Genomic DNA, 19,080 nt, shown 5'->3' with positions numbered 1-19,080 from the left:
AAATTCATTGCTGATGTCAATTTTTATTCATGTCATGAATGTTTTAGACGTACCAGAATGGGTTTTATCTGAAATGAATACGATTTTAGTTGATTTTTTATGGGATGGGAAAGGAGCAAAAATTTCTTTTAAAACTCTGATTGCAGGTTATGAGGAGGGGGGTTTGAAGTTGGTAGATTTAAATGTTAGGAAAAAAGCAATTAGAGTCAAAATGGTACGGAAATATTTATATGGTGAATTAGATTACGGATGGAAAAGATTTTTTAAGGAGTATTTGCAGGAGGTTGGGAGGATGGGGGACAATGGTTTATTGATGTGCATGAAAAAGGAAATGTTAGGTAATATACCATTGTTTTATAGAGAAGTGTTTGAGGCTTGGGGGGAGTTTTTACCAAATATTTATTATGAGTGTACCATTTTAGACAATATTTTAAATCAGCCAATTTTTTTAAATCCCAAGATACAGTATAATAATAAGATGGTGTTTTGTAAATATTTTATGAGGGCTGGGATGAGACAGATTGGGGACATTTTATATGAGGTCATTCCAGGGTTTCTTCCTGTACAAGCAATCTATGACAATGTTTGTGAAGTGGATGATGACATCAGCAAAACTACTGTAGAAAATATGTATAAGAGAATTTTAGGGTGTATTCCTGAGGAATGGGTACTTTTAATAAATACAGAGGTGGTTGAGAGAGCTAAGGGTTTACCGGTTTTATACTATGAAAGTAATGGGGAGAAACATGTTTTATCAAGTTTAAAAGTTAAAATGGTTTATAGAAAATGTATTTTAAAAGAGACAAAAGCTCCTGCTTCAGAAAAAGTGTGGTCTAGGGTGTTTACAAATATAGATGTGAAATCAATATGGAAGAATGTTAATGTAAAATATAATGCTATAGAATGTGAAGACAATGATTTTAAATTGAAACATAATAGGATTTTTACGAATATGGTTTTACATCAAATAAATAGAAATATCAAAAGAGAATGTGATATTTGTGGTACGGGGGTGGAAAATTTTATGCACTTTTTTGTTGAATGCAGTAGATTGGAAGAGTTTCATAAGTTTTTAAAGAGGATTTTAGTACAACATTGGGGAGAAGATATTGTTAATGGGGTTGAGTGGAGGAGGTTGTTTCTCTTTGGTTTAAATGGAAAAAGTAAAGTTTTTAATATTAATTTAATGAATTTTGTTCTTAGTCATGCTAGATACGCTGTAAGACAAAGAAGAAATCTAGGACATTATGAAGGTAAAATTGTGAATGTGGAGGTTTTATTTAGAAGTATTTTAGAGAAAGATATAGAAGTAGTATATAAATATAGTGGATGCAATTTTGAAAAGCTGTTTGTGTGGGGGAGTACTTTTATTGAAATTGATTTAAATGAAAAACTTGTTTTTAATTATTAATTGGTTTTAGTGAATGATTGTGTTTTTAATTAGTTTTATTTTATTTTCTTTTTTGATTTTGTAAAAGGATGAATTGTTCATCCTTTTTTATTATTGATTGAATATTGTAAATATTATGTATTTTTCATAATAAAAGATAAAAAAAAAAAAAATACGCCCGATCTCGTCCGATCTCGGAAGCTAAGCAGGGTCGGGCCTGGTTAGTACTTGGATGGGAGACCGCCTGGGAATACCAGGTGCTGTAAGCTTTTTGCTCCAGTAGAGGGTTCTCTTGTGTCATGCATGGAGCAACTGCCTTTTATTTATGGCCCTAATAATATTGTGTCTTTTTATTGGACTAAATGCAGTTTGTTAGCGCTTCCCTGCCCTGATCAAATCAAATATTGGACAGTGCGTTTCCCTCAAAATGTAGGCAGTACATTCAGCATTTCTTTTTAGTCTAGGAGACTGTCAATGTGTGTAGTCCATTAGGGCCCAGTAAAATCCCTTCAATGTTTTGCCTGATTCCCCCAAAGTCCCCCTTTTCTCCGTTTACATTTCCCCGTTGACCGTTTGTCCCTCTTTCTGCAGGTTTTCAACCTCAAAAGTACACCTTTGTAATAGAAATATAACACGTTTGGATGTTCTATGTCCACGACATTGTTTAAAGCCTATCAGGAGACCACTTTTGAGGTCTGGGAAAAATGGAAGACATTTCGATTTTGGGGTGTAGTTACCCTTTAAACCCAAGTGTGCGCCAGAAAGAGACCTTTGTTTGGTTAAGCGGTGTTGCTGTAGCGCTCATGTGATTGCGGAGTTTGCAAAACAAATGGCCACTGGATTGATGCAAATAATCATGATATAATTCTGCCAGGCTGGCATAGGCTACTTTGCAGTTAACATTTAATTGAGAAGGTTTTGGGGGAAGCCTTTCCTTCTCTACCACAAGAAGGTTATCATTAGCCTCATCGCTAACGGCTACACAAAGTGTAGACATGCGCGCGCTCCGCACGAATGCGCACAGCAATTGGGCAGTCCTGTGCCGTTCCTGAAAGTTGCATGGAAAAACGAATCGCTGATGCATTTTGTTCAAGTCTTATGATTCACTTGGGCAAATGAATGCATTTTCTAACAAATTGAAGGGATTTAATTGATTTCCTCCTTAGTTCAATACATTTTGGAATATTGTTGAATTTCGGTTTAATGTCTGGATTCCGTTATGGCGAGCCGTATTTTCTAGGGCCCTAGTGTATGAAGTTGTCATAAGTGTCAACATAGGATATGCCCTCTCCCCCCCCCCCCCCCACCCCCACAATTGTCAAATATAGGGCGTGGAAATGTAAGCAAGGTTTGAGCTTTTTCAGAGTGTGTCACAAAGTGGACATTTCGCTGTCTCTTATGAGTGAGCGACACATTGACTTTATATAGTGTACCAAGAATTGTCCCTTCGCTTACGGCCATACCAGCCTGAATACGCCCGATCTCGTCCGATCTCGGAAGCTAAGCAGGGTCGGGCCTGGTTAGTACTTGGATGGGAGACCGCCTGGGAATACCAGGTGCTGTAAGTTTCTTGCTCCAGTAGAGGGTTCTCTTGTGTCATGCATGGAGCAACTGCCTTTTATTTATGGCCCTAATAATATTGTGTCTTTTTATTGGACTAAATGCAGTTTGTTAGCGCTTCCCTGCCCTGATCAAATCAAATATTGGACAGTGCGTTTCCCTCAAAATGTAGGCAGTACATTCAGCATTTCTTTTTAGTCTAGGAGACTGTCAATGTGTGTAGTCCATTAGGGCCCAGTAAAATCCCTTCAATGTTTTGCCTGATTCCCCCAAAGTCCCCCTTTTCTCCGTTTACATTTCCCCGTTGACCGTTTGTCCCTGTTTCTGCAGGTTTTCAACCTCAAAAGTACACCTTTGTAATAGAAATATAACACGTTTGGATGTTCTATGTCCACGACATTGTTTAAAGCCTATCAGGAGACCACTTTTGAGGTCTGGGAAAAATGGAAGACATTTCGATTTTGGGGTGTAGTTACCCTTTAAACCCAAGTGTGCGCCAGAAAGAGACCTTTGTTTGGTTAAGCGGTGTTGCTGTAGCGCTCATGTGATTGCGGAGTTTGCAAAACAAATGGCCACTGGATTGATGCAAATAATCATGATATAATTCTGCCAGGCTGGCATAGGCTACTTTGCAGTTAACATTTAATTGAGAAGGTTTTGGGGGAAGCCTTTCCTTCTCTACCACAAGAAGGTTATCATTAGCCTCATCGCTAACGGCTACACAAAGTGTAGACATGCGCGCGCTCCGCACGAATGCGCACAGCAATTGGGCAGTCCTGTGCCGTTCGTGAAAGTTGCATGGAAAAACGAATCGCTGATGCATTTTGTTCAAGTCTTATGATTCACTTGGGCAAATGAATGCATTTTCTAACAAATTGAAGGGATTTAATTGATTTCCTCCTTAGTTCAATACATTTTGGAATATTGTTGAATTTCGGTTTAATGTCTGGATTCCGTTATGGCGAGCCGTATTTTCTAGGGCCCTAGTGTATGAAGTTGTCATAAGTGTCAACATAGGATATGCCCTCCCCCCCCCCCAACAATTGTCAAACATAGGGCGTGGAAATGTAAGCAAGGTTTGAGCTTTTTCAGAGTGTGTCACAAAGTGGACATTTCGCTGTCTCTTATGAGTGAGCGACACATTGACTTTATATAGTGTACCAAGAATTGTCCCTTCGCTTACGGCCATACCAGCCTGGGGGCGCTATTCCTGATTGGAGAAGTGACGACAGGTGCGAGTAATTGAGCTGTGAGCGAGTGTTTGCTTGAGAGTGTTTGCTCGAGAGCTATTTTTGTTTATTTTTTTGGATTTTGACATATAATTTTTTGTTTTTTCATTTGAATAGTTTTAAGTTTGGTTAGTTTTCCCCCCCTGCAGTTTTGCTGCTTGGGGGAGGTTTTTTTCGGTTTCATTTTTTGATTTACAATGACGGACAACATGGCAACGACAAACGGAATGGACAAGGACAACGAAAATGCGCAACGGAAGGATAATGAAAATAAAGGAGGAATGAAATATGGAAAAGAATATACGGTGGCAATTGAGTTGGTGGGAGAAGAAAAGGTGACGACGATGGAATTACTACGAGCAATTAAGGAGACGTGTGGAGAGGTGGTGGGATGCCGAATGAAAGGAGACAAGAAGTATGAAATTACGATGAGAAACGGAAAAGGTAAAGAACGTCTAATGGACGGTTTAAGGATAAAGGACACCAGGATTCTGGCGAGAGATGTGAATGTCAATGAATTGGTGGTGTCTTTCATGAATCTCCCGGTATATATAGAAGATAAAGTTATACTGGACAAGCTGAGTAGCTGGGGAGTAACGGCCGTCTCGGAGATAAGGAGGAGAGTTTGGCCTGGAACGGAGGTGGTTGACGGGACACGTTTTTGTAAAGTAAAATTTACAGAAAAAGTCCAATCGTTGCCATATTCCACAAAAATTGAGACGCTGGAGGGAACTGAATACTTCAGGGTTATTCATGACAAACAGGTCAGAGTTTGTCGGTTGTGTATTCAACCAGGGCACATAGTCAAAGACTGCCCTGAATTCAAGTGCTTTAAGTGCGGTAATCAAGGCCATTACGCGAGAGAATGTATCGGAGAGAAGGAAAGGAATTTGTGTGGCAGATGCAGAAAGAGATTGACGGAGTGCAACTGTGGAGAGGTTATGACTGAAGAGGGGAGTCAAGTACTATTCGAGGAAGCAGTTGTACTGTTGGAAGACGGAGAAGAAGATGGAGGAGAGGACGTGGTGGAGGGTGGAGAGACGGAGGAAGGAAGAAGGGAGAAGAAGGAAGACCAGAAGATGAACGAAATTGGAAGCAGCATGGATTCGGAAATAAGAAGATGGAGTTTTCAGGAGGAGGGGGGGAGTGGACTGGGGGGAAGCACGGGGGACTCACAGGTTTTGGGGGAAAGCACAGCACAAACAAGTACCTCGGGGGGTGAAGAAATGGAGAGGGGTTTAAGTTTAATGACAATAACAGAGACGGAGATGAACACGGGGAGCACAACGAACATACCAGAAACGGCGATAAACACGGGGAGCATAACGAATATTCCAGAAACGGCGATGAGCACGGGGAGCACGGCGACTGTATTGGAGGCGGCGATGAGCGCGGGGAGCAGGACGGACGAGGGTGTAAAGAAGACAAGTTGGCTGGATGAGATGGACTTGGAGGAGATATCGGACACGGATGATGGGGAAAAGTTTGAAAGAACGACAGGAGGATACAGGAAGAGGAAAGCGGCGGAGGGGAGGGAGAGAAAGGGTGGAAGAGGAAAGAAACTGGATAAAAGGTAGAGAATAATGAAATTATATTTTATAATTTTATTATTTATTAGTATGGTCAAAATAATGTCGATAAATGCAAATGGTGTGAGAACAATAGGAAAATTTAATAGAATAGTACAAATGAAGAATTCTGAAATTTTATGTATTCAAGAGACGCATTGGGATAATATGTGTGTTTTAGAAGTACAAAAAATATGGAGGGATTTTATTTATGTAAACAATGGCAGGGGGAATTCATGTGGGGTTGCAATTTTATTAAGGAAGGATGTAGTAGAAAATGTGAAGAAGATATATAATGATAATAATGGGAGGATTTTAATTTTAGATTTTGAGTATATGAGTAGGGTTTTTAGAATTATAAATATTTATGCGCCGAATAATGAAATAGAGAGAAGGAATTTATTTTTAGAATTAGGGAAATGGTGCAAGGGTAACTGTATTTTAGTTGGGGATTTTAATGTAAAAATGGATAGACTAGATATGACAAGGGGAGCTATTTTTAGAAGTGACGTATCTAGGGGGGTTTTAAGGAAGATGATGTTTGAAAATAATTTGATTGATATATGGAGGGACGAGAATCCGAACAAGAGAGAATTTTCTAGAAGGCAGGTGGTTTTAGGGGAATTGAAACAGACACGGATAGATCTGGTTTTAGTAAATGAAGGGTTAAGGAATTTTATGAAAGATATTAAATATATTTTTACAACTTTTAGTGATCATGCTGGGTTAACATTTTCGGTGGGGTTAGATAAGGAAAGGAAAGGGGGGGGAATATGGTGTATGAATGCAGGGTATTTAGGTGATGAGGAATACGGGAAACAACTTAAATCTTTGATAGAACATGAAATGGAGGATAAGCAAAAAGGGAATGATAAGTGTCAGTGGTGGGAAAATGTTAAGGAAAAAATAAAAGTTTTTAGTATTAGATATGCAAGGAAGAAGAGGAGTAGGATGACAAGAGAAGAACATTTTTTAAGAACAAAACAGAATGAAGAAATGAGGAAATGTGATATTGATCCTAACTATAATATTGAAAGGTTTTTAGATTTAAAAGCACAATTGAGCAAATGTGAAATAGATAAGTGTAAGGGTGCAATTATTAGAAGTAGGGCAAAATATGTTTTAGAAGGGGAGAAATGTACGTCATTTTTTCTTGGTTTAGAGAAAACTAAACAGATGAAATCATATATTAATGAGATTGAGAATGTAAAGGGTGAAGTGGTAAATGATTATGTTGAGATATTAGAAACTGTACAGAATTTTTATAAGGATTTATTTAAGAAAGGGGAGGTGGATGAGGGGTGTGTAAAAGAGATTTTAAATAGTGTGGATGTGCAAATTGGTGTTGAGGATAAGCAAATGTGTGATAGGAAGATAACAGTGGATGAAGTGAAAGATGCAATTAAGGGTTTACAAATAAATAAAAGTCCTGGAGTAGATGGACTAATTGCAGAGTTTTATAAAATGTATGAAAGTCTTTTAGCACCGATTTTATTGGAAGTATATCAATATATGGAAGATAATAATAATGTTTCAGACTCCATGGTGACAGGGCTGATATCGATTTTATATAAAAATAAGGGGAGCAAATTGAAACTAGAAAATTATAGGCCAATTAGTTTATTAAACTCAGATTATAAGATTTTAGCTAAGATACTGGCAAATAGGATGAAGATGGTTTTAAATGATATTATAGCACCTACACAAAATTATAGTGTGCCAGGAAGAGATATAGCAGATACCATAAATACACTTAGAGATGTGATAAATAAAATGAATAGTGATAAGATAGGGGGAATTGTTTTAAGTGTAGATTTTAATAAAGCTTTTGACAGGGTGGAACATGATTTTATGTTTAGGGTACTAGAAAAATATGGGTTTGGAAATAGAATAATAGGATGGATAAAATTATTGTATAGAAAGGCTAAAAGTAGGGTTAAATGTAATGGGGTTTTAACAGATTCTTTTATTCTTGAGAGATCAGTGAGACAGGGGTGCCCTTTATCAGCTTTATTATTTGTTTTATCGGTAGAACCCTTAGCGGCATACCTTAAAAAAGATCATTTTATAAATTGTGTAGAGACTCCGCAAGGAGGTTTTAGTTTAATTCATCAATATGCAGACGATACCACAATAACAGTTAGAGATGAGGGAAGTGTTAAAAGGGTGATGGAATGTTTTAAAGTATATGAGAAAGCCTCAGGAGCAAAAGTGAATATGGAGAAGTCAGTAATAATGTATGTTGGGAAGATTAATGAGGGGACTTTTCCTTTTAAGGTGGTAAATGATTATTTTAAGGTGTTAGGTGTGTTTTTAGGGGTGAAGGAACAAGAAGCTAGGGATCTAACATGGAGTGGGGTTATAAACAAAGTTAGGAAGGTGGTAAATATGTGGAGGGGGAGGGCTTTGAAATTAAAAGGGAAAGTAATTGTTGTAAATTCTTTACTGATGTCAATTTTTATTCATGTCATGAATGTTTTAGATGTACCAGAATGGGTTTTATCTGAAATGAATAAGATTTTAGTTGATTTTTTATGGGATGGGAAAGGAGTGAAAATTTCTTTTAAAACTTTGATTGCAGGTTATGAGGAGGGGGGTTTGAAGTTGGTGGATTTAAATGTGAGGAAAAAAGCAATTAGAGTTAAAATGGTACGGAAATATTTATATGGTGAAATAGATTATGGATGGAAAAGATTTTTTAAGGAGTATTTGCAGGAGGTTGGGAGGATGGGGGACAATGCTTTATTGATGTGTATGAAAAAAGACATGTTAGGTAATATACCATTGTTTTATAGAGAAGTGTTTGAGGCTTGGGGGGAGTTTTTACCAAATATTTATTATGAGTGTACCATTTTAGACAATATTTTAAATCAGCCAATTTTTTTAAATCCCAAGATACAATATAATAATAAGATGGTGTTTTGTAAATATTTTATGAGGGCTGGGATGAGACAGATTGGGGACATTTTATATGAGGTCATTCCGGGGTTTCTTCCTGTTCAAGCTATTTATGATAATGTTTGTGAAGTGGATGATGAAATCAGCAAAACTACTGTAGAAAATATGTATAAGAGAATTTTAGGGTGTATTCCTGAGGAATGGGTGCTTTTAATAAATACAGAGGTGGTTGAGAGAGCTAAGGGTTTACCGGTTTTATACTATGAAAGTAATGGGGAGAAACATGTTTTATCAGGTTTAAAAGTTAAAATGGTTTATAGAAAATGTATTTTAAAAGAGACAAAAGCTCCTGCTTCAGAAAAAGTGTGGTCTAGGGTGTTTACAAATATAGATGTGAAATCAATATGGAAGAATGTTAATGTAAAATATAATGCTATAGAATGTGAAGACAATGATTTTAAATTGAAACATAATAGGATTTTTACGAATATGGTTTTACATCAAATAAATAGAAATATCAAAAGAGAATGTGATATTTGTGGTACGGGGGTGGAAAATTTTATGCACTTTTTTGTTGAATGCAGTAGATTGGAAGAGTTTCATACGTTTTTAAAGAGGATTTTAGTACAACATTGGGGAGAAGATATTGTTAATGGGGTTGAGTGGAGGAGGTTGTTTCTCTTTGGTTTAAATGGAAAAAGCAAAGTTTTTAATATTAATTTAATGAATTTTGTTCTTAGTCATGCTAGATACGCTGTAAGACAAAGAAGGAATCTAGGACATTATGAAGGTAAAATTGTGAATGTGGAGGTTTTATTTAGAAGTATTTTAGAGAAAGATATAGAAGTAGTATATAAATATAGTGGATGCAATTTTGAAAAGCTGTTTGTGTGGGGGAGTACTTTTATTGAAATTGATTTAAATGAAAAACTTGTTTTTAATTATTAATTGGTTTTAGTGAATGATTGTGTTTTTAATTGGTTTTCTTTTCTTTTTTGATTTTGTAAAAGGATGAATTGTTCATCCTTTTTTATTATTGATTGAATATTGTAAATATTATGTATTTTTCATAATAAAAGAGAAAAAAAAAAAAAATACGCCCGATCTCGTCCGATCTCGGAAGCTAAGCAGGGTCGGGCCTGGTTAGTACTTGGATGGGAGACCGCCTGGGAATACCAGGTGCTGTAAGCTTTTTGCTCCAGTAGAGGGTTCTCTTGTGTCATGCATGGAGCAACTGCCTTTTATTTATGGCCCTAATAATATTGTGTCTTTTTATTGGACTAAATGCAGTTTGTTAGCGCTTCCCTGCCCTGATCAAATCAAATATTGGACAGTGCGTTTCCCTCAAAATGTAGGCAGTACATTCAGCATTTCTTTTTAGTCTAGGAGACTGTCAATGTGTGTAGTCCATTAGGGCCCAGTAAAATCCCTTCAATGTTTTGCCTGATTCCCCCAAAGTCCCCCTTTTCTCCGTTTACATTTCCCCGTTGACCGTTTGTCCCTGTTTCTGCAGGTTTTCAACCTCAAAAGTACACCTTTGTAATAGAAATATAACACGTTTGGATGTTCTATGTCCACGACATTGTTTAAAGCCTATCAGGAGACCACTTTTGAGGTCTGGGAAAAATGGAAGACATTTCGATTTTGGGGTGTAGTTACCCTTTAAACCCAAGTGTGCGCCAGAAAGAGACCTTTGTTTGGTTAAGCGGTGTTGCTGTAGCGCTCATGTGATTGCGGAGTTTGCAAAACAAATGGCCACTGGATTGATGCAAATAATCATGATATAATTCTGCCAGGCTGGCATAGGCTACTTTGCAGTTAACATTTAATTGAGAAGGTTTTGGGGGAAGCCTTTCCTTCTCTACCACAAGAAGGTTATCATTAGCCTCATCGCTAACGGCTACACAAAGTGTAGACATGCGCGCGCTCCGCACGAATGCGCACAGCAATTGGGCAGTCCTGTGCCGTTCCTGAAAGTTGCATGGAAAAACGAATCGCTGATGCATTTTGTTCAAGTCTTATGATTCACTTGGGCAAATGAATGCATTTTCTAACAAGTTGAAGGGATTTAATTGATTTCCTCCTTAGTTCAATACATTTTAGAATATTGTTGAATTTCGGTTTAATGTCTGGATTCCGTGATTCCGTGTGGGCGAGCCGTATTTTCTAGGGCCCTAGTGTATGAAGTTGTCATAAGTGTCAACATAGGATATGCCCTCTCCCCCACAAGAGTCAAATATAGGGCGTGGAAATGTAAGCAAGGTTTGAGCTTTTTCAGAGTGTGTCACAAAGTGGACATTTCGCTGTCTCTTATGAGTGAGCGACACATTGACTTTATATAGTGTACCAAGAATTGTCCCTTCGCTTACGGCCATACCAGCCTGAATACGCTCTTCCTGTGCTGGAGAGTGAGACAGGTGTTGCTGATTGGAGCAAACACTCAACCTTAGCTCAAGAGTGTTTTGTTTGACTTCTTGGGTTTTTGAAGGGCAATCTCATTTTTGTTTATTGAATAAGTTTGAGTTTTTGTTTGGTTGTGCTTCCACCCATGGCTTCCACCCATGCAGACAAAAGGATGACGAGCAAATGAAATATGGATAATGTTTCTACAACAAGCAGACGCAAACTTATGTAAAGACCTTAAGTGGCTGTGGAAATTATTATCTGGTTATTACTCCTGCCCAGAAACTAGAATATGCAAATAATTAGTAGATTTGGATAGAAAACACCCTAACGTTTCTAAAACTGTTTGAATGGTGTCTGAGTATAACAGAACTCATATGGCAGGCCAAAACCTGAGAAGATTCTATATGGGAAGTGCCCTGTCTGACCATTTCTTGGCCTTCTGTAGCCTCTATCGAAAATACAGGATCTCTGCTGTAACAGGACATTTTCTAAGGCTTTCATTGGCTCTCAGAAGGCGCCAGAACGTGGAATGATAACTCTGCAGTCTCTGGGCGAAAAACAGTAGGGGTTTTGGAGAGTGGTACTTCTGAGAACAATGGCACTGGCGCGCGCGTGCATGTGACGATTCCATTTTCTTCTTTCACTGTTTGAACGGATACAACGTCTCCCGGTTGGAATATTATCGCTATTTTACGAGAAAAATCGCATAAAAATTGATTTTAAACAGCGTTTGACATGCTTCGAAGTACGGTAATAGAATATTTTGAATTTTTTTGTCACAAAACGCGCCGGCGCATCACCCTTCGGATAGTGATTTGAACGCACGAACAAAACGGAGCTATTTGGATATAACTATGGATAATTTGTAACCAAAACAACATTGGGTGTTGAAGTAAAAGTCCTGGGAGTGCATTCTGACGAAGAACAGCAAAGGTAATCCAATTTTTCTTATAGTAAATCTGAGTTTGGTGAGTGCCAAACTTGGTGGGTGTCAAAATAGCTAGCCATGATGGCCGGGCTATCTACTCAGAATATTGCAAAATGTGCTTTCACCGAAAAGCCATTTTAAAATCGGACACCGCGATTGCATAAAGGAGTTCTGTATCTATAATTCTTTAAATAATTATGTTTTTTGTGAACGTTTATAGTGAGTAATTTAGTAAATTCACCGGAAGTTTTCGGTGGGTATGCTAGTTTTCGGTGGGTATCAGCGTAATAGTGTGCTGCATTATTACGCTGATGATACCACCTGTGTGGGATGGAGGGAGTGTGAATTGTCTGATGAAGCGTTTTGATGCGTTTGGGAGAGCTTCTGGGGCTAAGATGAATATTGAAAAATCTAAAATGTTATGTGCTCCTGATACGGTTGTGTCTACATGTAACATTCCTTTTAAGACTGTTACGGAACATGTGAGAATTTTGGGTGTGAATATTAGGGTAGATGAGCGGGAGGCAAGGGACTTTCCTCGCTTTTTCAGTGTGTGACAAAGTGGATATTTCTCTGTCTCCATATGAGTGAGAGACTGTTACATACGCCTCTTAGAAGAGGGAACGCAACACCCTGCTACAACTCAACACCCCGTGGAGTGAAAGATGAATGGGATTGTAGGTGCAGGTAAGGATGACAAAGGCAGAGAATTTACCCGTTTACTAGGTAAATGGAATTTATTTATTCCTTCACACAGTAAATTTGGTGAAAAGAGACTGGACGGAACCAAAGCAAAGAAAGTAAAAGTTAAAGAGCCTTACCTGCCTACAAACTATTTACCTAACCTTTTAGCACCACCTGGTGCGCTAACCAAAATACAGGGGGTGGTCCGCCCAGGTCTTACCTAGTGTGTATAGACAGTAAATACTACGGGTTATGTATGCCCGCAGGCCTCTTGCCTAAGCACTCCCTAGGTGCCTTCCCCTTCCCCCCTGGGAACAAAAACAGAACAATACAACCAATTTCAATAATAAAAAAAGTCCTTTGGACATAAACATACCCCCGCAGGTCCATTACAAAATACTTCACAAAAAACTGTCTTAGCAACGACCAACACAGGACTTAACCATCAACTCTATCTGACAAACAACCAACACTAACCAAAATACAGGCCATAACCATCAGCTCTCCGCTGAGCAAAGGAACACTGTCTTTTATACAGCTGGAGAAGGAGTCTGTAATGGGATACAGCTGTATCCTCTGACGAGAGAGCGGGGTCAGTTCCAATTAGCAATGGGGCCAACCACTCAACTGCTTAGGGGAATCCAGGAAGCCATTTCCTGAAACACAAACCCACAACAACACAGAAACTGGGGAACGTAACACACCCACCCCAAAACCTGCAAACTTACAGTTTGCAAAAACAAAATCCAACACGTATCCCCAGTTACTAAACCCGTGATAGAGCATCGGCAACAACATTCACCGAACCCTTCACATAGTTAATATGTATATTGTATCCCTGTACAATCAGAGCCCGCCGCCTCAGATTGTACATTTGCTTCAAAAACGAAAGGATTATGGTCCGTGAAGACCAGTACAGGCAAGGCACTGGAGCCAACATATACTTAAAAAACTAAGGCTAGCAATAAAGCCAGCGTCTCCTGTTCAATGGTGGAGTACCTTGACTTACACGAGTTGAACTTACGGGAGAAGAAACTGACGGGCCGATCCACTCCCTCATCTTCCTGCAAGAGAACCACACCCAACCCCACTATACTAGCGTCTACCTCCAACTTAAAAGGTTTGTCAAAGTTGGGGGCGGCAAGCACTGGGGCACTACAAAGTAGCGCTTTGGCAGACTCGGAAGCATAGTTACAGTCCTGGGACCACTTATATGGTACTTTGGGACTAAGCAGAGATGTAAGGGGAGCTACTACCGCTGAAGAATTCTTACAGAACGTAGGATAGTACCCTACCATCCCCAGGAATCTGCGCAACTGGCGGTGAGTCGTGAGAGCTGGAAAAGCAACAATTGCTTCCACTTTGCCAGTTACTGGGCGCACTTGACCTCGTCCCACTTGTTTCCCTATGTAAGTCACAGTAGCCTTCCCAAACTCACACTTGGCCAAATTGAGGGTTAAAGAAGCATTCTCCAAACGTTGAAACACACGCTTCAAGGTGGCGAGATGATCAGACCAAGTAGACGAATGAATCACCACATCGTCAAGGTAAGCAGTACAATTTGGCACATCCGCGAACACAATGTTATCTAGGCGCTGAAAAGTAGCAGGTGCATTACACATTCCAAAGGGCATCACAGTGTATTGTACGAAGTCATCAGGCGTAACGAAAGCCGAGATGTCAGAAGCTCGAGAGGTCAGAGGCACCTGCCAATAACCTTTTAGCAAATCCAACTTACTAACGTAAGCGGCAGAGCCAAGTCTATCAATGCAGTCATCCAAGCGAGGTAGAGGAAAAGAATCAGACTTTGTAACTGCATTTACGCGACAATAGTCCATACATAAGCGAGGCGTACCGTCAGGCTTAGGAACAAGAGTACACAGGGTAACTCCAGGAGCTGTAACTGGGTTTTGCCATGTCATTCTGCAATAACTAAGCTACCTCACTTTTCATTACCTCCCTTTTCTTAGCGTTAACTCGGTACGGTGGCTGACGTATAGGAGCAGCATTCCCCACATCTACGTTATGTTCCAAGATGGACGTGCGACTTGGAACATCCTGAAACGCATTGAGAAAACTACTTATCAATAGGATAAGATCCTTAGTTTGATCGTTATCCAAATGTTCCATTTGAGAGGGTAACTTTTTCAGCATCTCTGAATTACATGAGCGTTCACACTGCTGTAATGTATGTCGTAACTCCAACCCGTCCTCATTATCCTCCTCTAGGACCCAGAGGAGCCGCAGCCACACTGGAGACGGAGGGCTGGACCGACTTACTTGAGGAGCGGTCTGTAGAATCACACACATAATATGCTTTCAGCATGTTAACATGACACACACGGGAAGAACACCTATGATCGGGGGTCTTTATCACATAATTGGTGTCACTGAGTTTCTTTTCAACAAGATATGGCCCAGAAAAACGTGCCGACAGAGATGAGCCAGGGATTGGCAACTAAACTAAAACTTGATCCCCTGGTGCAAAAGAACGGCCAACAGCCCCTCATAATGTAATTTTGTGCGTTTTTGAGACGAGGAGACTTTTGGGCTAACGCACATGCGGCGTGCAGTCTCTCCCGCATCTTACTGACATAATCCAACACATTTTTAGGGGCGCTACTGGGTGTAGGAGATAGGATATGCTCCTTCAATACTTTTAGCGGACCCCGTGGGTGTGTCCAAACACAAGGTCAGCAGGGCTGAACCCTAAGGACTCCCGTATTGTTTCCCTAATAGCAAATAGGACAAATGGCACCCCCTCATCCCAATCGGTACTTGTATCCATGCAATACTTGCATAGCATCGCCTTTAGCGTCTGATGCCAGCGTTCAAGGGCGCCTTGACTCTCCGGATGATACGGACTGGAGACCTGATGGGAAATACAGTGTCTTTAACACATTTGAGAACAGTTTTGACATAAAGTTGGTTCCCTGATCAGTTTGGATTACTTTAGGGATTCCAAACGTAGAGAAGAACTTCACTAGTGCCTTCACCACAGTCTTAGTCATTATAGTACGGAGCGGGATAGCCTCTGGGTATTGAGTAGCACTGCACATTATTGTTAGTAAGAACTGGTTACCTGACCTGGTTTTCGGTAAGGGACCTACACAATCAATTATCACTCATTCAAACGGTTCCCCCACCACAGGAGTCGGGCAGAGTGGCACACAAGGAACTGTTTGATTTGATTTTCCAGTGAGTTGACATGCATGACATGTTTTATAAAATTGGACCACATCAGACTTCAAACCTGGCCAGAAAAAATGTCGAAGGACTCGGTTATAAGTCTTCGTGATCCCCAAATGTCCGGACCACGCCTTGTCATGGGCGAGTGACAGCACCTGCTGTCGGAACGGTGTAGGAACAACCACTTGACACACTTCACTCCAGTCACTAACGGTGTCATGAGCTGCCAATTTACACATCAAAACTCCTGCTTCCATAAAGTAGGCGGTCTCCCTAGTTTTCGCTTCCTCAATGGAAATTACCGAAGCAAAACACTTGCTAAGACTGGCGTCTCCTTTTTGACATTCAATCACCTTCTCGGGGGTAACAGACAAAAGAATGTCATGGAATTGGGGCACAATTTCGCTTTCCGCTGCCTTAGTTTTTACTGGGGTAAAAACCGTCGGCCTTGCAGAAGGAATACTCGGGGCATTGGCTTCTACCTCAACATTCTCAAAAATGGAACTAGACAAATCCACCACGTCTCCCAGCTTGCGAGATTGTGCCCTCGTTAACACACAAGTAGGAAAAACATTGGGAAATGCTTGAACGAATTTATCTGTAGTTTTGATTTCTGGGTTGTCTACTACTTCCAACACAGGAGTGACGTTACCACCAGCAATATCGTTCCCTAGTAGCAATGCGACTCCTTTTACTGCAGTGTAGACACTACACCAACAAGGAAACATCCTGATACCAATTCTGACACTAAGTGGACCCAGTGTAATGGTACAGGTACAGTTTTTGTCTCTATACCCTGAAATATAACATGCAAGCCACAATACGTTTCAGGAGACCCGGGTAAAGCATCAGTAATGATTACTGACTGCGCCGCCCCGGTGCCTCATAACATTTGTATCGGCTTTTGATCCGCTTGTTCTCCAGTTAAGGAAACACAACAGGCAGAGACAAACGGAGCATAGATATTGATTCACCAATTGGGAAACCGAATCCTAACTCTGTCCAACGGATGAGCCAAAGAATTAACTAAACCCACACTTTTCAATTTAGGGGATGGTGACAGGGACTGTTTCGGTTTATTTTTCAAAACCTGGCAGTCCGCAATCACGTGACCCTTTTGGTGACAGTAAAAACATTCACGGATTTCGTGCGAAGACTTAGGGTTGTCAGTGGAAAAGCAACCTGAACAAGGCACTGATGACGTAATCGTTCGGCCTTCAAAACGAGGCGCACCAAAGACAGTCTTGTGTGTCAAAGCATACTCATCTGCCAACACGGCTGCCTGGGCCAATGTCGCCACTTTCTGTTCATTTAAATGAACTACAATTCTATCAGGGAGGTTGCTTTTAAAATCCTCCAACAGCATCAACTCCCGAATATCAGCAAAGGTGTTAGCTTTGCTGGCTGAACACCAGCAATTTTTAAAACGTTTGAAATACTATTACTTCAATTTCTCAAACATATGACTATTTTACAGCTATTTAAAGACAAGACTCTCGTTAATCTAACCACACTGTCCGATTTCAAAAAGGCTTTACAACGAAAGCAAAACATTAGATTATGTCAGGAGAGTGCCCAGCCAGAAATAATCAGACACCCATTTTTCAAGCTAGCATATAATGTCACAAAAACCCAAACCACAGCTAAATGCAGCACTAACCTTTTATGATCTTCATCAGATGACACACCTAGGACATTATGTTATACAATACATGCATGTCTGTTCAATCAAGTTCATATTTATATCAAAAACCAGCTTTTTACATTAGCATGTGACGTTCAGAAAAAGCATACCCCCGCAAACTTCCGGGGAATTTACTAACAATTTCATAATTACTCACGATAAACGTTCACAAAAAGCATAACAATTATTTTAAGAATTATAGATACATTACTCCTCTATGCACTCGATATGTCCGATTTTAAAATAGCTTTTCGGATGAAGCACATTTTGCAATATTCTAAGTACATAGCCCAGCCATCACAGGCTAGCTATTTAGACACCCACCCAGTTCAGCCTTCACCAAAATCACATTTCCTATAAGAAAAATGGTCTTACCTTTCCTGTTCTTCGTCAGAATGCACTCCCAGGACTTCTACTTCAATAACAAATGTAGGTTTGGTCCCAAATAATCCATCGTTATGTTCCATCAACGACGTTTTGTTCGTGCGTTCTAGACACTATCCCAATGGTAAATCACGGTCGTGCGCATGGCGCAGAACGTGACAAAAAAATTCTAAATATTCCATTACCGTACTTCGAAGCATGTCAACCGCTGTTTAAAATCAATTTTTATGCAATTTATCTCGTAGAAAAGCGATAATATTCCGACCGGGAATCTGCAATTAGCTAAACAGCCGAATGAAAATACTCCACAGGGGCGAATCGCGCACCCGCCTAATTCTATTGTCACCTGATAGGACACTTGGAAAAGGAGATAATGTGTTTCAGCCTGAGGCTGCCTCGTCATCGTTCAGGTTTTTCCCGGGTTCTGAGAGCCTATTGGAGCCCTAGGAATTGTCACGTTACAGCTAAGATCCTGACTCTTCAATAAACAGAAGCAAGAACAACAACACCTTGTCAGACAGGGTACTTCCTGCATGAAACCTTCTCAGGTTTTTGCCTGCCACAGGAGTTCTGTTATACTCACAGACACCATTCAAACAGTTTTAGAAACTTTAGGGTGTTTTCTATCCAAACCTGAACAATAATATGCATATTCTAGCTTCTGAGTTGGTGTAGGAGGCAGTTAAAAATGGGCACATATTTTTTCCAAAATTCTCAATGCTGCCCCCTAGCCCGTAGAGGTTAACCTGTTAGGGTATAGGGGGCAGTATTGAGAATTTTTGAAAAAATATGTGCCCATTTTTAACTGCCTATTACACCAACTCAGAAGCTAGAATATGCATATTATTGTTCAGGTTTGGATAGAAAACACCCTAAAGTTTCAAAAACTGTTTGAATGGTGTCTGTGAGTATAACAGAACTCATTTGGCAGGCAAAACCCTGAGACAGATTGACAGGAAGTGGATACCTGATGTGTTGAATTGACTTTGAGCCTATGCCATTGAAAAACAAAGGGGGTTAGGAATATTCTGGCACTTCCTATTGCTTCCACAAGATGTCCCCAGCCTTTACAAAGTGTTTTGAGTGTTCTACTCTGAGATCTGACCGAATAAGAGTCATGGAACGTGATGGCCCATTACTCACCTGGCGCGCGAGTTGAT

General features: G+C 40.0%; 1 non-coding gene across 1 annotated transcript; it reads left to right on the top strand.

Moving 5' to 3' along the window:
- The first annotated feature begins 2,839 nt into the window (after positions 1 to 2,839).
- LOC115147654 (5S ribosomal RNA) lies at positions 2,840 to 2,958 on the top strand. The gene has a single exon (XR_003866443.1). It is a non-coding gene; the product is annotated as a 5S ribosomal RNA (ribosomal RNA).
- Positions 2,959 to 19,080: the final 16,122 nt, after the last annotated feature.

Source organism: Salmo trutta, chromosome 1 (assembly GCF_901001165.1).
Source record: "Salmo trutta chromosome 1, fSalTru1.1, whole genome shotgun sequence".
Lineage (NCBI taxonomy): Eukaryota > Metazoa > Chordata > Actinopteri > Salmoniformes > Salmonidae > Salmo > Salmo trutta.
The sequence above is the reverse complement of the archived record's forward strand: the minus strand, read 5'-3'. Positions and strand labels throughout refer to the sequence as shown.